This window comes from Spodoptera frugiperda, chromosome 14, assembly GCF_023101765.2.
Source record: "Spodoptera frugiperda isolate SF20-4 chromosome 14, AGI-APGP_CSIRO_Sfru_2.0, whole genome shotgun sequence".
NCBI lineage: Eukaryota > Metazoa > Arthropoda > Insecta > Lepidoptera > Noctuidae > Spodoptera > Spodoptera frugiperda.
The window spans coordinates 3,374,448-3,400,670 of NC_064225.1; the positions used below are offsets into that span (position 1 = coordinate 3,374,448).

General features: G+C 38.2%; 1 non-coding gene across 1 annotated transcript; it reads left to right on the top strand.

Moving 5' to 3' along the window:
- Window positions 1-12,043: 12,043 nt before the first annotated feature.
- Trnam-cau (transfer RNA methionine (anticodon CAU)) lies at window positions 12,044-12,116 on the top strand. Its single transcript has one exon. It is a non-coding gene; the product is annotated as a tRNA-Met (tRNA).
- Window positions 12,117-26,223: the final 14,107 nt, after the last annotated feature.

Sequence of the window (26,223 nt, forward strand, 5' to 3'; positions counted from 1 at the left end):
ATCGGTCGGATCGCACGCATCGGACGGATCGCACGCATCGGACGGATCGCACGCATCGGACGGATCGCACGCATCGGTCGGATCGCACGCATCGGTCGGATCGCACGCATCGGTCGGATCGCACGCATCGGTCGGATCGCATCGGACGGATCGGTCGGATCGCACGCATCGGTCGGATCGCACGCATCGGTCGGATCGCACGCATCGGACGGATCGCACGCATCGGACGGATCGCACGGATCGCACGCATCGGACGGATCGCACGCATCGGTCGGATCGCACGCATCGGTCGGATCGGTCGGATCGCACGCATCGGTCGGATCGCACGCATCGGACGGATCGCACGCATCGGACGGATCGCACGCATCGGTCGGATCGCACGCATCGGTCGGATCGCACGCATCGGACGGATCGCACGCATCGGTCGGATCGCACGCATCGGACGGATCGCACGCATCGGTCGGATCGCACGCATCGGACGGATCGCACGCATCGGTCTACTAACGGAAAGGTAGATAACGAAAAAAATTATAAAACTATAATGTCAAAGAGAGAGGTAATCAAAACAAATTACGATAAAACGGCAAACACCTATTTACACGGATTATCAACATACCGTCTAATATACTACAGATAATTATACCGATTTGAAATATCCCGTGACATCACCTCTATGTACATTTTATACGTAGAAATGACGTATTTGCTCCCACTCCTAAACTTTGATTCGTTTTATCTAAGTATTGTTATTCTGATTCCCTAACAACTCTTAAATTCCTAATACCCAAACGGCCGGCAACGCGCTTGTAATGCATCTGGTGTTTCAGGTGTCCATGGGTGGCGGCGATTGCTTACCATAAAGTAATCCGTATGCTCGTTTACCGGCTTATACCATATAAAAAAGATTTGTTAAGGACTGAATTAGGAAACAAAAGTAACCGTTATTATTACACTGAGTACGGCGGTAAGGGTTCTATTTCTGGAGGATCTGATAGATGGATTTCTCATGTTGACATGTTCAGTTGTAGTGTTAAGTATTGTATTTAGTTGTAGTTCCTAATTATAAGATGAGTAAGTTGTAGTTCATAATGTACGTCTAGTATTAATACATCTTTAATTGATTTTGTCTGGACTTTAAAAGAGACTATGACCTCTGAGTTTGTTTCGGCATTTCTTCTCAGAGTAGTCGGATAGGAAATGCCGGCCTCATCTAGCTATTTGAAATATTGACGTGTAAAAGTGTTATTTTATAATCTATTTACAGAAATAAATATCATTTATCATTTATTTAATACTTTGATATGTGCCTTTGAAGCTTGAAATAAATGGGTGAATAAAAAAAAACGTGATTAAGGGTGCTTTTCCACAGAGATATGTTCTGTAGCTATGCTACGAAAGTGTAATAGTTAAGCTGTGAGACTATGTAACCGTTTCCACTGTTACTATGCTATGTAGCTGTGCGACTAAAATTTTCCATAAAGATGTACTGCCGCAAAGTTGCCGCCGTTGTGTGAGAAAAATGCGTAGGTCCTGTATGTGACGTATTGATATAGCCATAGATAGCTATCAATCCATCCAATCCAATGAATACGATTGGTGGAAGCCAAACGCATCCACAGTAACGTAGCATACCACATCTCTGGTGGAATATCACTAATGAAAACCGGCCATACCCTTCGGAAAATAATAGCTAAAAACATATACAACTGACGAATACCTATGTAACATAATGTTACTTTAACTTTCTTATTGAACAAAATAAGCAAGATCCTAAGATTTACCTAGCTTCGACAAGTTTTTAACACCCAAAACATTTTAAGTCTATCCTGAATCTAGATTTTGTGTATTCAGTACGAGCTAGCAAGCTCATGAGCTACCTAGACGGTGCACTTACTAAGAGCCGCTGCCGCTGCTCGTTCCAGTCAAAATACATGATTAGAATACCTAATTTTTTGAAAAATTTTGTCCCTCTAACATTTTTGTGGTTAGGTTAGTAGCAGTACGGAGTAGGTAAGTGTAGTGGTTTATGATAAAATTATAATATTATTAAGTTAGGTAGAAGTGCAATTTTTTTTTTATATATAAGCATTATCTCTCACTAATTTTTCCTCCTGTATTGTGGGAGCGTTTACAAACATACAATTTTACATACACATGACAACCAGACCCGAAACAGCAATTTGATCACACAGAGAGTTGTTCCGAAAATAGAATCCACTACACGTTGCACAGCAGCCAGTTGTCGCATTTACCGCGTCAACCGTGCTCTCTATTGCTTATCCTTTTTTTGAGGGGGAAAATCATCCAATGTCTTCTCCTGCCTTAGGCGAGACAGCAGAGAGTGTCAGACTCTTACTGACTAAAAACCACCCCGCTCCTACACCTGCTTTTCGAGCCGGAGCCCCGGTAAGCCCACTAGGTAGTCCGCAGCTCCTAACCCTTCAACGAGTACAGTGATTGAATGCCAATGTCAAAAAGAGACGTTCAATGGAAGTTAATGAAATATAATTCAAAAGATTAACTGACGCACTCAAATACATTTATTACTTGAACAATTACTTAGTAACGATATTGTATCGAAAACTATTGCTAAGGACTTGGATAAGTAAGCATTAAATATTGACTCTGAGTGCGGAGGTCAGTTCATTAAACCTACATACACACAAACACACACAAACAAAGTTAAAAATAAAAACCTTTTTAAAATAATAATAAAATTGAAAAACAAAAATGGAACTTTATAAAAATAACGGTATCCCACGGGAATTAAGCTAGTATGCAAACTAAATAGTAGTTGAAATATTTGCATTGTAGTGAATATTCAGATCTTTTAAGCCTCATACATGAACTGGCCAGTTTCTAGTAAATGTGGGACGGGATTATATGATAAAGTTTATTTTCCGAAGTGTCACTCTGTTCTATTTTGTTTTGTGTGCAAAAATAATATTAACATTTGTGTAATATTTGTTTTGTGTGATATATGTAGTATTTTTTTTTTTTGAGAAGGAAAAATCGTGTTTACTTCTCCCGCCTCAGGTGAGGCGAGAGAGTGTCCGATTCTTATGGTTCAAGAATTTTGACACATTTTGTATGGAGCTTATGTCAAAATTCTACCGCTGGTAGGCAAATCCACCGATCGGTAGGTTATTGGAATGCGCCGTTACTGACTAAAAGCCACACCATTCCTGTTCTTTCTCTTCCAGACAGAGTTCCGGAAAATCTTCACAAAATAATTGGAAAGATGACGGGGTATGCAAATTAAAAAAAAAATATTTAGTCCAACAGTTAGGTAGTGAAAAAATATTGGACACGTATTTTTTATTTTGTCATATAAGATAGCGATACTTAGATAAAACGAATCAAAGTTTAGGAGTACAGCAAATAAGTCATTTGTACGTATTAAATGTACCTAAAAGTAACGTCACGCGATATTTCAAATCAATGTAACTTCGAAAATATTTGTTTCCCTAAAAAAATACGTGTCAATTTTATTTATAATCTACTAGTCTAACTTAAAAAATTAGTCATCTAACTTATTCTTCCGGAGCTGTTGACTACCTAGCGGGTTTACCGGGGCTCCGGCTTGAAAAGCAGGAGTAAGAACGGGGTGGTTTTGATGGTGGCAAGGCTTCTCTCCAGTAATTAGATGAATTTACCCCCTCAAGAAAAACCTATCCTTCTACTAACCTCACAATTATAATTATACAAAAACAAATGAACTGCGAATACCAAACAAAATAAATACAGAACCTACAAATATTCAAAGTAGTTTCCAGTGTAAAGCAGGTGTATGGAGCATCTGCCTGGAACTATCCTGTAAAACAACCTCGCCACACTTTAGCTGCCGCGGATGAAGTTTTAAATAATTCCGACAGAGTTGCATTGCATTTTGAATATAATTAATACGGATGCCCTGTCTGTGTGTATTTCCTAGAAATGTGGTTGGAAGTTAGAGAAGGATTTTTTTTTAAAAACTTCATTGTATACTGGATTTTTTTTTATGAAACACGCCATTAATCAAGCAGACGTATCACCTGATGGTAAGCAATCGCCGCCGCCCATGGACAATTGAAAAACCAGAGGCGTTACAAGTGCGTTGCCGGCCTTTTGAGAGTTAGGAATTTAAGGGTTGTTGTTCGGGAATCCGGGATAGGGAAGATTGGGAAGAGGGGAATTGGGCCTCCGGTAACCTCACTCACACAACGCAAGCGTTGTTTTACGTCGGTTTTCGGTGAGGCCGTGGTATCACTCCGGTCGAGCCGACCCATTCGTGCCGAAGCATAGCTCTCCCACACTTTAATTTATCTTGTTTTTTTTTTTTTTTTGTAAACTTTTTTGTATAGTTACTGGATTTCTTTTGATTTAAGAAAAATATGACTGATGTCTAGTCCAACGATAGGTACATCACCATACACCATCACATCACATCAACAACCTATAAGTGGCTACAGCTGACTAGTGTTTGTTTTATGTTTTTGTGTTTTAGTGTTTTATGTTTCAGTATATTATTATTGAATTGATATGGGCCTTCATTGCCTGATGTAAATTAATAAATAAATATAGGCTATTTCTGCTCAAAGGCCTCTTCTCGCATGGAGAAGGGGAGAAGGTTTGGGCATTAATTATCACGTTAGCGTGGTAATGCGGTTAATAATTTGTGGTAATGTGGTGGTTAATGCGGGTTAGCGATTTCAAACTAGATTAGAAATTGAATTATATTTAATTAAAAATTATAAGCCCAGGTTTGCTCATCATGTTTTCTTTCATCATTAGTCAGAGGTGTCTAAATATTAAGCATATTAAAAAAAAAAGAAAGTACATATAACTCGGAAATAGTCACGTTGGTACTTTGCTATTGGTAGGTTTCGATTCCGCACTGTCATTTATGAGAAACAGGCGTCTTAAGCCTCCGCACCACTACGACAGCCAAACTATAAGCTTTGAGAAAACATGAGAAGTTTATTATTTAATTTGTTACTCTTACGGCCATACTCAGAGTCATTTAATAATTACTTAACCTAGTTCTTTGCTATTGTTTTCGATACAAAATCGTTAGTAAGGATTAGTTTAAGTAATCAATCATTAAATGTCTCTGATTGCAGCAGTTAGATGAGTATGGAAAGGTGAAAACAGATCTATCGTTAAAATAAGTGGTATTAATTACGTATTCGAAAATTTGCCCTGGGTTAAAAGTATACTTCATTTAATATTGTAATGGGATGATTGATAATTAATTATGTAGTAGTAATTAATGATTACTCAAAGCATTATTAAAATAAAGTAGCATCCGTCATGTATTAATTTCTTTAAATTATATTTATACTAGCGACACGCCCCAGCTTCGCATGGGTGCCATGTTGATATATTTTGCGTGTATAATACATAAAAACCTTCCTATTGAATCACTCTATCTATAAAAAACTCGCATCAAAATCCGTTGCGTAGTTTTAAAGATTTAAGCATACATAATAATATGTAGTGATATTCGGTGTACTTTAGACTACGGTATTTATCATATTTACATAAAGTTTAACATTAAAACTCGGCACATGACAATTGACAGATGACAGAAGTCGCACATAGACTATTGAAGGGCAAATCAATCGACAAATCAATTACGTCATATAAATCCTACATCCCACATGTGAGGTTTACATGCGAATAAACATGGATAGAAAATCCCAAACAAGAGTTGGACAGAAAGCCCGCTAGACATGATCACGTCGCCTTCGCAGGATCCTCATTTTCTTAAGAAACTTTACTCTCTGTTCCCTTAAACCTATTAAATTAAAAAGACAAAAAATAAAATTAAAACAACGTTAAAAAACCGACTTCCAAAAACTAAACTTAAACTAAAAACCAAAAAATAACTATCATTATACTGCCTGTGTCTACCCACTGATAGTTTAGAAGTCGGTGCTACAACCTCATAACAAAATATAACTTACCGATACTACCTATACCACCCTATATATACCTACAAAGCCCGCCAGACATGATCACGTCGCCTTAGGAGGATCCTTTTCTTAGGGAACTTTAGTCTCTGTCCCCTAAAGACGTTATTGTTTTCCTACAACTATTCTACCAAAACAACTTAGGGAACAATCTAGACGATCCCACAAAACCTGTAATTCAAGTTTCGCATATTATAAGACAGTTTTTACTCCAGCATGACACCAGGCCTTAATGAATTAAGTTTGGCGAGTTTTCCTACCAAAGTTTGGAACGCTAATTTTGTTGGGAGACGAAAAATTAAACACATTTTTTAATAGGCTCCTTGTCGCCTTAATGTACGTTAGGTGCCAGATGGGTTGTTAAAAGATGGTACCCCTTTTTGGGAAGTTCGTCCTTTGGGGAAAGAACTCAGTTGTTGTGTTAAATACTTTTTTTTTTTCTGTGACCCATTTTTTTATGTCTAGCCGTGAGTTTGTAAACAATTGATTAAAATTTTAGACTTTATTTCTGAAAAATACTTTATTTTTTGGTGATAGTGCTTTTAAAAGATAAGGGTGCTTTTTCACAAGATATGTGCTATGCTGCATTGCTGTGGACACTTTTGGCTCCCATCAATTATATTCATAGGTACACATAACTCAGCACTGGTGGAATAGGGCCCAGCTACTATGTTTTTATATGGAAAGATGCGTACTATGGATGTGTGCTATGTGGATCACAACTAGATTTGCTATGGAACTCGACTCGACTGCTACTACAACAACCTTATAACTCAACCTGAACATCATTATAAAAAAAAAAACAAAAATGTTAAACAAAAAAAATATCGGTTTCAACATTTTCATGAAAAAATTTAAGCCACAAAATGAACCTTAAAGCTAATTACTTAAGAGCGTCCAACTAAACAACCCTTCAATGGTCGCTTATTTATTTATTCCTTCATGAAAAATTTAATTCAGCTTTGTCAGCCTCCGAAGAACGGTGTAAGTTTTCCTTTATTAAAGGCTTGCCTGGTTTTTATGAAGATTAATTTTTCCTTGTTTCCCGTCCGTACTGAATTACCTAGTACTACTGGGCTACTTTTTGTAGTTGAAAAAGTTACACTGTAATCTAGCCGTGACAAAGGCTATTTGGAGCGAAAATAATAGGGTAAATTATGTTATAGTTATTTAATACAAAAACTTTATATTGGAAGTTAAACTTCAAATAGGTAAGGCAAAGGTTAAAATGTAAAAACCAAAAACTATAGCAAAAATAACTATAATAAGTACTAACTGAAAGGTTAGAAGTCGGTACAATAAGTTCTCACATAATTTAACTAAAGAAACAATGTAACCAAGTATTGTATTGTGAACCTGATTGAAAAAGTGTAACCTATGTGGTTTCTTGTCCGTTCTTCTCCATAGGAATCTACACTTTGGAACGAGCAAATAGCTTCACTAGAGGATTGTCTGAAAGACAGACATTTTGTTTTCCTTAATTGTAATATTTGCTTTGACGTTCAAAAGTGTCTTTCCGGTCTATATCAAATAAATAATTTTGACCTTGACTTTGACAACCGCTCGAACAAAAAAATAATTTTGAAAGTCGGTCCACAAATAGCGGAGTAATCGGTGAACAAATAAAAAAAAAAACAAATATCTGAAATGTAGTACCCTCTCCTTTTTTAAGCCGGTAAAACCTTTTTTTAACCAGCGGTATCGGCCCGAAGTTTCCATCGCGTGGGATCAGTAGAACGTCATTCAAACGTTTGGTTCAATCCCCTCGGAATAACGGGATAAACCTTATAATAGGCGCTGACAGTGCATAATATTTAAATATAGTTTTGTAGTTTAGAACTAAACTAAAGTTAAGCCACACAGTGACAACAGAGTAAATTATTATTGTCACCACACCTACTACTTTTCTTCTTGAAACTTGTTTTTTTTTTTGCATTTGATGGGTCGACATTTGGCCGCTATCTCGGCTGATGGTAAGTGATGATGCGGCCTACGATGGATCACGTCTGCCCATAAGCAACCTATTCACTCGGGCTTTGAAGACACCCAGGTTAAATCCATCAGGAAACACAGACAGTTTTTAGTTAAACTAAAGTTAAGCCTATACAGAGACCACAAAGTAAATTAGTATTGTCACCAAACCTACTACTGCTTTTTTTTAAGAGGGGAAAATCATCCAATGACTTCTCTCGCCATGGGCGAGGCGAAAAGGACTGTCAGACTATTACTGACTAAAAACCACACCGTTCCTACTCCTGCTTTTCGAGCCAAATAACTGTCAACTTAAAAAAAATCAACTTACTGGTCGGACATCAGCCCTACTGGGACTATATGTGGTGGTATGATAGCTCTTTGAGGCTCGCGCGGAACGCGACACGTTGTACGCACGAGTTTGGTTGGGCGTCGAGCTACCCGTGCGCACCGTCGTCAGATCTGCACTTACGGTGGCCGGAGATCGTCGCGCTATCCCCGACGCCCGGAGTATCATCTGCGACGGCTGTGGCGTGAGGAGGTATATTCCCTCAAAACCTTGTGTTGGAGTGGAGGTGTGAGAAGGCCCATAATCCAGCACTTAAATATAAGGGAGAGGAGAGATATTATTATCTTAAAAATAAAATTAAGATTGCCTTTTATCCTTAAACTATTCTCTATTTCATCTGTAATATCAGCTAACTATTTTAAATTACAGGTACAAAATAGTAAAATACCAAGGAAGATATTGCGAGCGCTTGAGATAAATAAAAAAGTCAGAACGAGACGAAGACTGCAGTTAAACAGACACCCATTAGATACCACGCCTTTGAGAGCTGGTACAAGATGTGAGCAAAAAGCGATTTAATATTAAGAAAGAGTTTTTGGATGGATAAATAATTAATACTTAAACTGTAACTTAAAATCACTCCTATCAAACTCCAAACAAACCACCAGAGATGCACTATGTAGCTATGCTACGAATATGCAATAGCTAAGTTGCAAAAGTGTGGGACTGTCTCCACAGATACTTAGCTATGTAGTTGTGCGAGGATGATGCGCAACACGAGTATGGAATGTATCAATAGAAGGGAAGCCATCCATAGCACACATCTATAACACTAATTTTTCCGTATAAAAACATTTATTTATACTTTATTGCACACATACATAAAAATATTTACATTGTAATAAATTGTAATTAAAGTACAATGGGCGGTCTTATCACACACGGCGATTTCTTCCAGACAACCTTTGGATGGAATATATCATATGATCTGGGAATGGGTAGTGCGTGCACATAATTTAGTTAAGGCCGTTTCCACAAGTGCTAAGCTATGTGTACCAATGAATATGATTGGTGGAAGCCAAACGCATCCACAGCAACGTAGCATATTACATCTCTGGTGGAAAAGCAGCCCAATAAACCGGTTCTTACTGCACCCGCGAGAAGAATACGGGTGATGACAAATGCGGATATTCTACTTTGCCAAACGTTTATTTAACTAACACTAATTTCTAATAGCTTATACCAAACACCAATAAGTAATAACTCAATGTCAGTTCCAAAGATATTTCGCCAATTTCGACTTCTTAAGATTTGGAAATTCTCATTATACATTCTTTTGTTTCGAGTTTATTCAAACGTCTCGGGAGTTTAATAACCAGACGCCTTGCATTAATTTGTTTAGTTTGAATGTCAATGAATTAATTTGGGGAAATGGCGGGATGGGATTTTTAATTTCATGGTGTCACGCCTTTAAATCCTTGAAAGAATAAAGGAGCGAAGGAGTACATGCGATGCGGTGCGAGACTCCGAACCCCCTATACGTTACTTGGCAACCGTGCAGTCAATATCATAAAACATTTATTAATAAGTATAAGATCTTATTATAACTTTTGTGAGACATACTAAATTAATTATTATTTTATCAGCTTTTTTTTGCATTACTCACGCAATTGCTTGACGAGAAACTCGACTAGTTTCAAGCCATGCTTTTTTTAGGGGTTAATGATCCAGTGTCTTCTCCCGCCAGGGCAAGGCGAGAGGGAGTGTCAGACTCTTACTGACTAAAAACCACCCCGTTCCTACTCCTGCTTGTCGAGCCGGAGCCCCGGTAAAACCACTATGTAGGTAGTTCGCAGTTCCGGGTCGGGCATCAGCTCTACTGGGCCCCATATGTAGTGGTCTGATGGCTTTTTAAGGCGCGCGCAGAACGCGACGCGCCGGTCAAGCCATAGTTCAAGCTAAATGCTGATATTTATAAGTAGCATTTTCCGAATTAAGTATAAGTTGTATAATTTATTTATTTAACTTTTTGCAACTTTAATGTACAATGGTGGGCTTAATGCCATAGGCATTCTTGCTAGCCAACTTTTAGGTGATGCAGTGAGTATTATATAATGTGAACTTCTTTAGAATCAAACTTATCAATAACTTAAAAAAATTTAATCACCAACATAGTCTATTCTAAAAGTAAACATTTACCTTATTAATACAAACGACGGCATAGCTTATCAGGTAACATAGTGTTTACAAAGCTAATCTCTTTATATTTGATATGTTATCAGTCGAGATAGACATTGTTTACTCAGAAAAGTAATGTACATCTACATGTGTTTGGCGAAGATAAATATTATCTGTAATCGTAATGTAGGTACTTACAAGTTCTTATTCCCCGAGGGGATAGACAGAGGTGGACATAAATATCTTATTTTCGATGCTTTTTAAACGGGGGACAATCATCTAATGTCTTCTACCACCTTGGGCGTTGCGAGAGAGGGTGTCAGACTCTTACTGACTAAAAACCACCCCGTTCCTACTCCTGTTCTTCAAGCCGTCCGCATCTCCTGATCGGGCATCAGCCCTACTGGGCCCCATCTGTGATGGTCTGATGGCTGTTTAAAGCGCACGCGGAATGCGGCGCTGTTCGGGCTGCGGACTAACTTTGCTCGCCGTCCGCAGATCCACACTTACGGTGGCCGGAGATCGTCCCGCGTTTCCCGAAGCCCAAAATGTTTCTTGCATATTTATTTAGTAGTTATTTTTTTATCATTTAACTGAAATAAATAGCAGTTTGACCAACCAATTTGTTCCACTAGGCATATGCCTAGGCGTATTAAAACGTGATATCATATCATAATATGATATCATAAGAAAGGACAAACGATACGAAATTACGCGTCGTTTTAATACTAGATCACTATAATTAAAAAAAGTTAAATTTCACAACATACAGACGCTCATCAAGTTACACCACACCACTAAAACTCTTCAATACATTTCAAACTTTAACACTAAGCTATAAGGGCGAAATCTGTTAAACAGATCAGTATAGCTTTAAAAGCTGGTACCTGGCACTCTCACGCTTCAATGATTTCGCTTAAAATGAGGATGTTGCCTCGCGATGCAGGTAAATAAAGGATGGCGGGTCATCCCAGGAGATTGTAATCCTTATTTCACAGTCGTAAAATACTGTCGTTCAGCCATCAAATAGAATCTGGTTTAAATAAGGTCGGTCAAGGGAGAATTGTTTTGAATATGTCGGTATGGAGGTAAAAATGGGTTTTATAATGAGGTATATGGATTATTATAGAATATAATATGTCATTTATATTGACTGCCATTTTAGCTTAATGATTTAGCATCCCACTAAAGCCACCTACTAGGTACAGTGGAAGATAAATCCGTCTGATCATTTTAAAGTTTTATTGGGTTACTGCTGGATTCAAGAACCCAGCAAAGGCTGTTTATTGACGCAATACTTGGGACCTTAGTGGTGCGTTTGATGTTGCCCAACTACTTGTACTGGCGCTGACTCCACCCACCACTCCCTTCATTCATCAATTCATGTCGATTCATCGTCTAGAGAGCGGATTTCATCAGGTGCAAGCAAACATTAACTAAGTGCTGGTCAGGCGCATGTGACCGCTATTGTACAAAAACAAAAACTCATGTTGATTTCAACCAGGTATTGAATGATTACAACTTCATTGGACAACAATACATCTTTATCAAATTTCTTTCGTCTCAATACCGTGTCAAAACATATTATTTATTGATAAAATATGATAAGAATATTACAATGTAGACACCTTTTTTCGTCACCTGCACATAAGCCTCGGTGGCGCAGTAGGCAGCGCGTAAGTCTCATAATCTTAAGGTCGTGAGTTCGATCCTCACCCGGGGCATATCTTTTGGAATAATATAGAAAAGTAAAACACTCATATTATTATACCGACAGTATTAGAAATATGTTTTCCGTGTTTAATCTTTTTTTTAGCTTTTTTTGGAATTTTAGTATGGATGACTGATTTTCATACAAGCCACATACTAGAATAGTAAAAAAAAATCCATTTTGAAGTTACAATCGATATTTTGACTACCGATTGATGACCTTGAATACTATTAATATAGATAGATACTACTATTGATAAGATCGTGACGAGTCAATACAATCGATAGTATCGAATATCGATTGGACTATTAATAGTCTATCGATAGTGAACTATCGATTCCCATTTTTTCATTTTAACAGGTCAGCAACGCACCTCTTGTGTTGAGGGTGTCTATGGGAGGTGCTGTTCGCTTACCATCAGGCGACTTGTTTGCTCGTTTGCCCTCTATTCCATAAAAAAGAATACACTAGAACATATATTCATCCATAGATCCTCACAAATTTTCACCTTCTCAAATAAAAAAAAAACCTAGGTATATCCCCTACTTTTTCCAACCCTGGAATTCAGGAAGTAGGATTGTTATATACAAAGGTTTAGCCAAAGTTTTACATTCCGCTTCAATCAACAAAATCCATGACACTAAGCAAGGGAAATCAATCCTTATTACATTCACACACATCCTATATTCCCATTTATATAAGCCCATAAATTATGACCGTCATTTCTTTTCGTTAAATTGATATAAAACAATGAAATGGTATCAATGTTCTGATATACAGTATGTAAAAAAAACTTTTGGTCATGCAAAGTAGATGAAAATATTTTTTGTATGGAACAACAAAAACCTAAATTATTCGAATTTCAATTCTATCGAGCTTTTTTTAAACGGTGCGCCAATTTACGATTTTCTCCTGAGTCGTGGGTGCGTTTACAAACATACAAGTTCACATACACATGATACCCACACCCGAAACAACAATTTGTGGATCACACAAAGAGTTGCTGCGCTTTAGAATCGAACCCGCTACACGTTGCACGGCTACCAGTTGCCCAGCTACCGCACCAATCTGTTTTAATGTTTATTGGCATTTATTGTTAATTGCCATGTGCGTTTCCCCACTCTGAAATTTAAAAAAACTATATTATGAAAAAAAAGACATTAGACAGTAAAAAAATGGTAATGATAATTCTCTAAATGGTAACCTAAATATTCATAAAATATTCATAAGAACCAAAATTAGGAACATGATAATACAGCATTTAAAAACACCAAAACAAGACCGATGATATTGTTACATGCTGTATAAATTCCAACGCGACGCGTCCATATATTTTATTTGGCCCATACGATTTGCTAAATCGTTGGGTAGCCGTAATAAAATTGATTTTAGTGTATTTTTTCATGTTTATCTGTTTATCCGCATTGATATTCCGTGTAAAACATTGGTCCTTAGATACGTTGCTATATTGTTTCATTGATTTGTGAATATAAACAAAAGGGTGTAATATTGGAATGTTTACTTTTTATTGTGACATGTAAAGCAAATAACAATTCTGTTTTGGATTAATAGCCTTTTTTCATGAAAAATAAAATTGTTAGAAGGAACTATAACAGAAAAAAGCATTTCAAAAAACAAATGCACGAATAAGAATAACCTGGGTGTCTTCAAAGCCCGAGTGAATAGGTTGCTTATAGGTGTGCTCCACCGTAGGCCGCATCATCACTTACCATCAGGTGAGATAGCGGTCAAACGTCGACACATTAAATGTAAAAAAAACAATAAGTAATTAATAAACATAAGTCGAGCATTCACCACCCTTAGTACGAATTTGCCTTACGTTGAACGAAGTCGAAACGAGAGCCTGCCTTAAACTTCATATGTGCGATGTAGGATTTATGACGTCGTCCGTTGATTTAATCGTCTATCGTCTATGTGCGACTTCTGTCATCTGTCACTTGTCATGTGTCGCCACAATAAATTCGATAATAATCATGAAACATCAATGAACAGATTATACTTCCATACGGAGACATTAGTGTGGTAGAGCCATGCTTCGGAACGAATGGGCTGGCTTTACCGGAGTGATATCATGGCCTCACAGAAAACTGACGTGGAACAACGCTTATTTTGTGTTTCGTTGTGTGAGCGAGGTCACCAGAGGCCCAATTACCTCCCTTTCCAAACCCCGATTCCCCAACAACCTTTAAATTCCAAAACCCAAAATGCCAGCAACGCACTTGTGACGCCTCAGGTGTTTAAAGTGTCCATGGGCGTGGGCGGCGGCAATTGCTTACCATCAGGTGATCCGCCTGCTCGTTTACCGGCTTATTCCATAAAAAAATGACACTTCTATAGTAATTCTCATTACACAACATCATTCGTTGAATAAACAAATACATACTTACTATACTACTTTCTCAAATCAAAAACTTCAAAAAGATAACAAAATTACAAGAAATACTAAAGGAAAATGTAAATAATGCGGAATCATTGTAACCATATTACTTGCAAAATATTTTCAACATTGTCATTAATCTGAATAAACTGAGCTATGGGCTTTGAAACAGGCGATGAGCGAGGTTGTGGGAGGAAAGAGTGTAAACCTATTGCCATTTACATGGAACTTATAACATAATTGTTGGCAACTGATTGAATTGGTATCTACGGAACTTAAACGATATAGGTAATTGATGAAAATGTATACATATTGTTTTTTTGGGGCGAAAATCCTCCGATGACTTCTCCCGCCTTGGGTAAGGCGAGAGAGAATATCAGACTCTTATTGACTAAAAACTACCTCGTTCTTTCTCCTGCTTTGAACCGGAACCCCGATAACCTGTTACGTAGTCGGCAGATATGTACCTCTTTTTATGACGGGGTAAACTTTCAAGAGGTGCGAAGCTATCTAGAGACAAAGGACTAGGGAGTGTGGCATTTTTACCTCAGCAACCGTAATAGGGTCCTCTAATAGACCTGCTTCCCCTCATCCTTAGAAGGTGTCTCCATTGTGCCTCACCGGCAGAAGTACTTCTGCCTAACCTTTCACAAATTATAATAATTATGTTATGATGTTAAATTATCCCAAAATCTTTTTTTCTTGACTTACCCGCTGTATCTATGGCCCAACTTTACTTGTATCCACCAATAAGCTCACAAAATAAGGATACAATATAATCGTATAACATTTCGTTCCCAGCGTACAGACGCACGGAAAAGTCTTTGGATCCTATTTGCATAAATAAATCTGAATCTGAGAAACCACTAGTTTCATGGAAGTTATTACGCGTGGCTGTTTTTGTTTAAAGAAAAATGGTTATTAAAATAAATATTGATATTTCTTAAAAGGTTTTTGTTTCCATTTAATATTTCTTCATGTTAATGAGTAGTATTATTTTGTTATAATGAGAAGTAACATGTTTGATATATTTTTCTTCTACGATTATATTTTCTTACATTTAATGGGTCGACGTTTGGCCGCTATCTCACCTGATGGTAAGTGATGATGCGGCCTACGGTGGAGCACGTCTGCCCATAAGCAACCTATTCACTCGGGCCTTGAAGACACCCAAGTTATACCCATCAGGATATCTACCATGAAGCGGTGACGCCTCGCCGATTGTCTTGTGGTTCGATGATGAAAAGGACTAAGGGGAATCAAGTTGTACAGTTCCTTCGCATACTCTCCGAAATGTATCCGGTAAAAAACGGAAAGGCTTGCGACCCTGCGCCTGTGTTCAAGGCTTTGAAGCCGGGCCTCCGCAAGCGCATCGTCATTGATGAGCTTCTTGGCACGCCTTTCAATGTGTTCGAGCGCAGTTTTTAGTTCGTAGTTTAAGTTTGTATAGTTATATTTTTTAAGTTTATGTTCACAAAGCAATTTCACATAAACAAATTTTATCAAAATAGTTCATGCAAAAGAAACATACACATCAAAATCGATTATCAAAAAAAAAAACCCAAAAAATCGATCCAGGAGAATCGATATCGCTTAATCGATTATACACCAATCCACATCCTAGTCCTACGATAGAGGACAGAATGGGTTCCCTCTATCTGGCAGAATTTTAATGCTCCGAAATTTGTTTGGCATAACACACTTGGCAGAATCTTCTTTAAACGAATATACATATGGCATAAAAATCATTTAATATAATTATTGTTTTGTCGAATGTTTATATGTCCGAATTTACAAAGGCATACTTTTAAGATGGTAGAATTTTATTTGGCATAATTACTTTTGGCAAAGCTTAATTTTGCATAATTTTGTTTCACATAACGTTTATTTAGCGCGACGATTGTTTGGCATAATTTCACTTGGCATATTAAGAAGATGGTAGAATAAAAGTTAGTGAAGTGACAGAACCGAATCGCTGCAAAACCGACTGCACGTAGTCTTGTCTGCCCTACCCCTAGAGTGCAATTTAAAATCGCGTAGGCGCGGAGGGGCGAGGCGGCCCGCGGGCTGAGGAGCAGGCGGCTATGAGCGAGCCGCCGCAGCTGAGGCTGGCCGGCGAAGCCGGCCAACAAGCCGAAGTTGCGGTGGTGAGCGAAAGCCGTCTGCGACGATTAGCGCGCGTGGGACCGCCGGAGCCCCGCAGCGCCGGAGCCGTGACAGAAACCATGCTTGCTTGCATGCTGTTTGCTTGCTTGCCTGCTGCATGCTTGCTTGCATGCTGCATGCTTGCTTGCATGCTGCATGCTTGCTTGCTTGCATGCTGCTTGCTTGCGTGCATGCTGTTTGCTTGCATGCTTGCATGCTGCTTGCTTGCATACTTGCTTGCATGCTTGCTAGCATACTGCTTGCTTGCATGCTGCTTGCTTGCTTGTTTGCATGCTTGCTTGCTGCTGCATGCTTGCATGTTGCTTGCTTGCACGCTGCATGTTTGATTGCATGCTGTGAACATTCTGATGTGATGGTTCTACTTTTTAATTATTATGGTTATGAAATTTATGCCAAAAGACGATTCTGACAGTAAACATTCTGCAATATGATGGTTCTACCTTGCAATTATTATGCGTATCAATTTATGCATAAAGATGATTCTGACTTACAAAATTATGCGTTTTTAATGTATTACAAATGATGGTATACCAAATGATTTTCTGCGAAATGAAGTTTCTGCCATGCGTTGATATGCAAAATAAAATTATGACCAAAAAAATTCTACTAATAAAGGTAGACCCGGACAGAATGTGTAAACCATTTCCACGGAAATGAGAACGCGGTTGCCACCGTGCAATGATTAGATCGAAATGTATCTGCAATTTCGTGTCCCGTACTGTAGGACGTAAAGCCTACCTAGTTTCACGGACCATGCAATTTGGAAAATTTTGTGTGATTGCGTTTAGATTTGCAGGTAATTTCGACGCGGTACATATGTTGTTAGCCGTAACACAAAATTAGGTATCTAAATATCTAATTTTGTGTAGCAGAAATTTCGCGATTGTAACATTTTTATCCTTATAATTATTATGAAGATTAACTAGGAACTTTAAGGCTAGCTTTTCCACCAGAGATGTACTATGTGCCTATGCTTTGAAGCTGTAATAGCTAAACTGTGAAATTATGAGACCGTAGCCACTGATACTAAGCTATGTAGCTGCGCGAATAAAATGTGCTGTAAAGATGCGCCGTAATGCCCGTAACGATTTAATAGTCCTAGATTAGTCGTATATAGCCCCATTTTAATCTTCTTATCACTATTGCGTCATAATATCTATTACAAACTTAATAAAAACAGAAGGGGATTTATACGTTTTAGTTATAAACACTAAGGGCTATATTTTACCGGCACACCATGGCGGCGCAACCAGTCGCCGCTACTAACAAAATGTATACAGCTCTATAGAGAGATACCTGATGACCCATTGGTTGCGCAACCAATCTAGCAGCGTGACCAGCTCGGACAGCAGCACTGAATGTTACTGGTCGCGCCACCACTAATCACTATAGCGTTGTATGGTCACTCATTCAGCCGTTAGCCCGGCCGCTAGTGCTATCTCTTCGAAGTCTATTTTGAAACTGTTGAAGTGTGGTGTGGTGACTCTTGTGTTTTTGTATGGTGCCCACGGGTGCGCGACAGGTTGCCCCACCATGGTGTCCCAGTGAAGTATAGTCCTAAGAAAAACAACAAAAAATAGTTTTCACAACATTGACAATAAAGCTAAACGTCATTTAGAATTCAGATTCAATTTTATTCTAACATTTTCTTCCACGACTGTACACGGTAAAGAAAAATGTGTGCCTACAAACATTATGTTTCCTTATAGTCAAATTTGTTTCGACTCCGAGGAACATTATCTTATAATAATGCATTGTGTAAAACAAATATCTGTTTCTACTGAAAGGGATGAATAATAATTTATTCCTCGTATGTATATGAAGTTGTTTTGCTACATATACATATTTACTTATTTATTTATGTGGTCGTCCCGCTACAGGGCAAAGGCCTCTCTCCTTCTACTCCTCTCTATGCAGAGCTTTCTGCGGCCAATCCTTATCGTAGGTGTCAAGTTCGTCCCGCCATCTCCTTCTGGGCCTGCCGCGACGAACAAAACAAAACACGACGTCACACCTGGTTTTAACCAAAGTGCACCTACAGATATAAGACAATACAATCGTAATGGTAAAAATGGTAATTTCTCACACACTGTCAACAGCTTATAAGTGGCCAAAGGCCTCTACTCACATGGAGAAGGTTTTTTTAAACATTAATCACCATGCCTGGTCAATGAGGGTCGGCGATTTTAAGCTTATAATTATTAGAAATTGTAAGCCTTATAAGATATTCTAAGATAATTGTAAGATATTCTTGCTTAACTATTATATTAATTTAAAACTTGTACTAAACTTAACTCCTTATTACTTAAAAACACAAACACTTTTTCAACCATCAATATATTATTTCAAAAATTCATTTTTAACTACATTATATTTTGAAGCCTAACTAAGGATCCATATAACTACCTCACAACATCGTACAGTTCTTGTTAGCGAGCGTAATGACATACAAACATAGGATCATAACGAGATGCGTCGTACTCTTTCGCGACGTAGAAAAGTTATACTCTTTCATAAATATTTTTGTAAAATATACGACAAAATCTCGTAGCTCGTATTTTAAATTTGGCTTTGTAGATCAACCTACAATTTAGTAGGTTAACTATGCTAATCTTCTATGGAGTATGGTATTGGATAGATGACAATTTTCTAAACATTTTATCAAATCGAATACATTCTGCCAAGCCACGTAGTGACGATAAGTACAATGTATTTTGTTACCACTCTTTTTCTTTTTGCGGGTGCTATAAGAACCATCAAATAGTCCCAAACTGACGGGGTCCTGTTTAATCAAGTGGTTAATCAGTAAGAGTCTAACACTCACTCTCATCTTACCCAAGGTAGGAGAGAAGATATATATGGAAAAATGCAGTACACTATAATGGCCTATTGAAGATTTTGCCAAGCTTTAGGCTCTTAGTTCCAGTGGTTTTAAAAGCATTCCTTTGGAATACCACTCTCAGTTGTAAAAACAACTACTCAAACCTTTTTTGTTTATTTTTATTAATTTATCAAAACAAGGAGCTTCTTAAGGATTCTTGGATGTCAATTATTAATCTCCAACACTGACAAATGGACTCTAACATTAAGACCTTTAGGCACTTTATTAAATACCCTTTATAGTCTCAGTCTACATTGTAAGGATTTAAACCGTGATTTAAACAGTGATCTATAACGTTGATTTCTAGTTTTATCCTTGAACTAAGGATGTAATTTACTTTGAGAGATTCATTTTGTCTAGTACTGAAGAAGATATTAAGTGTAGTTTTAAGTAGACGTTCTTTTATTTTTCCTGTTAATGGAGAAGGAAGAGAGTTCTTAGGAAATATGCAATACGTGCGTAATTTACCTATATATTGAGCGTGTGTGTGACCCACCACAGATGGGCCCAGTAGACCAATATTCGTAGAAGTTCACAAGACCATGATCCTACAATCCAATTGGTATTCGAGTCCAGAGCTGCGGACCGCCTAGCTCATTACCGGGGCTCCGTCTCGAAAAGCAAGAGTAGGTTTTTAGTCAGTAAAAGTCTGACACTCCTTCTCGCCTCGCCCAAGGCGGGAGAACACATTGGATGAGTTTCACCCCTCAAAAAAGGACTATCTATGTATTTGTGACTAACAAATCTGCCCTTAACCCTTACAAAAGTGCGGGCGAGGCCTCAGAATCAACTCCAAATAATTCTCAGTACTCAATAAACGGAGTAGTCTGTTTTTCCAATAGAAACAATTGTTTAATTTCATCTCTCTTCATAATATTTTGTTCACAAAACAACTTCAATACAATACAATACATAAACATCATAAAACAAATGAGATTAAGGTCGATTCTTGTTTGTTCTGGAAAGTTCGGGAAACAATGAACTTCTTACACAATTAGAAGCTGAGAGGTCATTAATTAACTTCCTTGGGCCGTCTCCTTGATTAGCGCCGAGTCACGTCGCGTAGACGGTTTATGCGGATCTTCTGTATCTTGTAGCTCGCAGTACAAGTGATAAGTGTTATAAAGTAATGTCAGTTGTCATGTTGTTTACATGTTATGTTCTATTTTAAATCATATTAAAGGTACGCGTCCACAGGCCCGCATCGTACGCATCGCACGCAACGAATTTTAGTTTGTCTTGTATAGAAACTCTTACAACAGCGTCCATTGACTGCATCGCATCGTATCGTACGGACTCATACCCAGAGAACCTCATTATTTCTTATTTTTAGTTAAACCTAGGTCAATAAACGTTTAGGAAACGTGTGTATACTTGCAAAATACGTGACGTAATGCCACTGTACAATATACACCCACTTTTCACCATTTGTGTTAAATATCCAATGTAATAAAAGGTAAACCAATTTTTTTTTTACAATTAATTAAAAACAAATTCCTAATAATCTGCTACCTAATCTATACCCTAACAACATACTTGACACAGATGAAATAACAACAATAATGAACCTAGTTTACAATAACTAGAAATCGAACAACAAACAATTGCTTTTGTATTCAACTCAGAACAACAAATAGAGCTACTAGTTAATACTAACTCCGTGGAAGTTGATCAAGCGATCGCCTCACACCGTGTGACTCACACGCCGCGTTAGTTATTCAACGTGAGTAAAGCAGCTGTAAAGTTACATGACATTTAAAAAGTTTTCTTACTACACACTGATGTAGAGAATGGAAGACGTTTTAGTATTTACATTTCTACACTGGTCTAGAGAATGAAAAACGTTTTAGATTTTTTATGGTATAAGTCAGTGAATGAGCAGACGGATCAACTCAGGGTATGCAATCGCCGCCGCCCACGGACAGCCGAATCACCAGCCTTTTGGGGGTTAGGAATTTAACGGTTGTTGGGGAAATTTTGGGAAGGGACGTTAATTGGGCATTATTGTGTCATTTTTTATCCAATATTTCGTGGTGACCCGGAGGTTTAAGACATGCACTTCTCACGCATGGGAGCACCGATACGAAACTTACCAATGTGACTTTTCCGAGTTATTTGTATTTCTAAGACTAGACGTCAATAACAAACAGTTAAAGAAAACATCGTGAGGAACATACGGCTACCAAGGTGACCTAATATAAGACTACATTCATGTTTAATAGAAATCGTGAACCAGCGCTTTATGATAAACCTTTAGAACTACGACACAAGTTTAATAGCAAACTTGTCTTGCATAGAGAAGGCCAAACGTCCAGCATCAAACTCACGGCCTACATTGATGATGAAGCGACAATATCCTAGTCACAACAATTTGTCCCTAAAACTATTTCCATACAAACATGTAAATCATCAAGCTCACAATTTTTCACAGCACTGAGTCACAAAAAGCGTACCCTGTCTACGTTGTAAAGCGTTCTAGGCTCTATTGTACACCAACTTACCTTACAGCTGCCCAACACACTAGTGTTACTTACCTCTAAGACAATAGAGTCGACAATCCTGTGAATGTTACTTTGATAACTGCAGAATTAATTGGGCATGGATGACATGTCATTTTGTAAGAACTTTGACAAAGTTTCCAGTTATAGTGTGGATAATAGACGGGTGTCACTACTCATCTCAGTGCGCCATGATAGTTTAATTTTCCTGGATTTTCTCTAGGCTTAGTTCAGAGTTTAGAAATGTATTATGTTGTGAATTAGTTTTAGTTGGACACACTCACAAGTTTATTGCGTGCATTAATTAAGTTAATCTGTTCAAGTTTATGAGTTCTTTGTCGTTTATTAGTTTAGTTGTATTTATATTCCGTAATTTCATGTATTTCATAAATAAATTATTTGAAAATGCTCAATTTTTAACATTACATGCAAATTAAATTAACTAAAAATCACTCTGGCTGGATAAAAATAAAATAATAATATGGCTCCACTAGTTAATTTAGTATGTCTCACGATACTTATTATAAAAATATTACACACTAAAACATCAAAAGCTAAAAATGATTGGAATACTAAAAATAAAACAAAGAATTTATGGGTGTTTTAAGCCTTTTATCTAACCAACATTTATTTAAATTATTTTTTCACATAAAACCCCTAATCTACTAAAAAGTATTACAAAATGAGAAAACACATTAGGAACTGCATTAATTTTCAGAATAAAAACTCTTAACTTGCAGTATAGCAATAATATTGACGACAAAGAAAGAGAATGATCCCAGAAAGAGCTTGAATGTCAATGGTATGTTAGGTAAGATGAAGAAGCGCAGTGGACGATTCTCTATTAGAAGCAGCAGACGGTCTATCTCAGTTTGTTGACGCTCATCTGGTGAATAGAACAATATTTAATTAAAAATGTTTGTATATTTTCAACAAAAAAACGTTACCCCACTCTAGAATTTACTCTTGTAGTGAGTATACTCAGACTCGCAACAACAATTTGTGGACCACAAAAAGAGTTGTTATTTGCGGGAATCGAACTCGCTACACTTTGCGCGGCAGCCATCGCATCAACCGTAAATAATTGCAGTAGGTCCAAGTATAACGCCCTGAAGAACTCCATGAATTTCGAACTTTAATAAGTTTATAGTACGAATTAAGAATTCTCACTCAGTCGCCAATCTCAGTCACGTCCATACTCTGCAAGAGTATGGAACGTGTACTTAACAACAGGCTCCTGGCATACCTTGAAGGTAACGACCTCCTCAGCGATCAGCAGTATGGGTTTCGCCGCAACCGATCCACTGGGGACCTTCTTGCGTATGCCACCCACATTTGGAGCGAGGCCATCGAGAAGCACGGGGAGGCAATAGCGGTCTCTCTCGATATATCGAAGGCCTTTGACAGGGTTTGGCACGACAGCCTTATCGGCAAGCTTCCTGCATATGGACTTCCCGCTGATCTGTGCAGATGGATTGCAGATTTCCTGAGGGATCGGTCAATTCGAGTAGTCACTGATGGCTGCTCGTCTGACCAATTTGGCATCAACGCCGGAGTCCCTCAGGGGTCAGTACTTTCAGCAACGCTCTTTTTGCTGCACATCAACGACCTGCTTAAGCCCGGTATCTTTGGGTATGCAGATGACAGCACAGTTGTTGAAAGGTATGTGTCCGATGCGCGGACCAGCGGAACACAGATCCGGTCTCTAAGAGAATCCATGGTCGAACGGTTGAACTCGTCCTTGAAGGCGGTCTCCGATTGGGGTGACGCCAACTTGGTCAAGTTCAACGCTACCAAAACCCAGGCGTGTCTATTCTCTGCCAAACGGAGTCAATTTCCGCTGGCTCCGACTTTCCGAAATGTGTCCGTTCCGGTAGCGGATCATCTTGAGCTTCTGGGCGTAACTCTATCGCCAACGCTTAACTTCGGCTCATATATAGAGTTGAAGGCGCATCTGGCTGGTAGGAAGTTGGGTATCCTCTCGAAGGTGAGACGGTACTTCACACCGAAACAACTGCTGAGCCTGTACCAAGCGCAGGTTCGGTCATGTATGGAGTACTGTTCTCACTTTTGGGACGGCTCGGCCAAATACCAGCTGGATGCGCTCGAACACATTGAAAGGCGTGCCAAGAAGCTCATCAATGATGATGCGCTTGTGGAGGCCCGGCTTCAAAGCCTTGAACACAGGCGCAAGGTCGCAAGCCTTTCCGTTTTTTACCGGATACATTTCGGAGAGTGTGCGGGGGAATTCCACAACTTGATTCCCCCTAGTCCTTTTCATCATCGAACCACAAGACAATCGGCGAGGCGTCACCGCTTCATGGTAGATATCCCACCCACTCGCACGAAGCGCTTCGCTTCAAACTTCCTTGTGCGAACTGCTAGGGAGTGGAACTCCTTGCCGGAGTCTGTGTTTCCTGATGGGTATAACTTGGGTGTCTTCAAGGCCCGAGTGAATAGGTTGCTTATGGGCAGACGTGCTCCACCGTAGGCCGCATCATCACTTACCATCAGGTGAGATAGCGGCCAAACGTCGACCCATTAAATGTAAAAAAAAAAAAAAAAAACTCACCAATACTAAGAATCTTCTTTTCGATAAACTTCAATTTCATGTTATTAACGTTATCATTGATAAGGTCCATTACGATGGCAGCTGCAACAGTACTAACGATGGGATCGCCGATATATTCAAGGAGCCAAGTAATAGATATAACCACAGGTCCCTAAAAGTCGAAATAAGAACAGTAATTTGCATTCAGTCAAATCTGATCAAGACCAATTGCCAACCTGAAAAACTTTAGAAAAAAACTCTATTCACATATACATATGGCACAGTAGCCTCATCTATGAAACAAATATAAAGAGGAGATGTCATAACTAGATTTCCGTTTAACATAATGCGTCATATTTTACTTGGAGTGTGAGACGTTACAAACCACGCCCCTCTCTATTTCCCATCTAGCGCTTTCATACTAGAAAACCATTGCCAATTGTCCACAATTGAATATGCCACTTCATGAGCGCTTATAAAGTATCTATGTAGGTACACTGTTTTACTTATAATATCATTGGATATTGTTGTATTTTTGTGACACAGTACACAATCACATTATGACATCTCTTCTTTGTACTTGCTTCATAGTCTTATCTTACCTCTTCTCTTATAGCAGAAAGTTGCAAGTATAAGCTATACGGGAATCTTATAGATGCGCTTAGTAAACAACCCAGCATCTGGAAATCATTACAACGAAATAAACAATTATGGAAGCCCAATTACTCCTTCTCAATGTTCCCAATCCCCAACTCCCCAACAAGCCTTAAATTCCTAACCCACAAAAGGCCGGGAACACACTTATAACGCCTCTGGTGTTTCGACTGTCCATGAGCGGCGGCGATTGCTTACCATCAGATGATCCGTCAGCTCGTTTACCAGCTTGTACCATAAAAAAGGAACAATTTAAGGCTTATTTTTCAATCAACACATAATTCTTCAAACTCTGCGTAGAGTAAAATTGACGTATGACATGTTTTAGTATGGAGCAATTGTCAAATATTTTAAATTAATTAATCCTGCAATAAAATTTAACTGGCGTTGGAAAAAGCGGTCCTGAGTATACTAAGGTAATCTTAAAACTATATCACTGATAGGTAATGACTTCTTCCAATATGGAGAAGAAATAGTAGGTGAAAACACTAAACTAAACAGCAGTCATTGTAATCTTTTAACTGAAGCAATAAACAACTAAACAGATGAAGTAATACAAAACTTTCTTACAATTATTTTCACAGGCTCCACTATTTCCAAAAAATCAGCAAGCATTTCATAAATATTGATATATTTCATCACAGAATATTTGTCCCAGGTGCCATTATTCAAATCTGATTCCAAATTCGTTCTCATAATCCTAGTTCGACAATAAAAAAGCCCAAACACCAGAATAATTGTAAACCTACCCATATCGCAGGCGAGAAACCACGTATAATTGATAAAGACCAAGAATGATAACCTTACCGACAAACACATTGGAGAAATGTTGTAACAAAATATCATATAGTAAAAACATTTGACAGTTATGTAGTAAAATAAGGACATTTTGATGAAACGATTGAAGCATTTATACACTTTTTTGGCGTTAGGCAAGTTATCAAGACTATGCACAAATTTGTAGGCCAAATA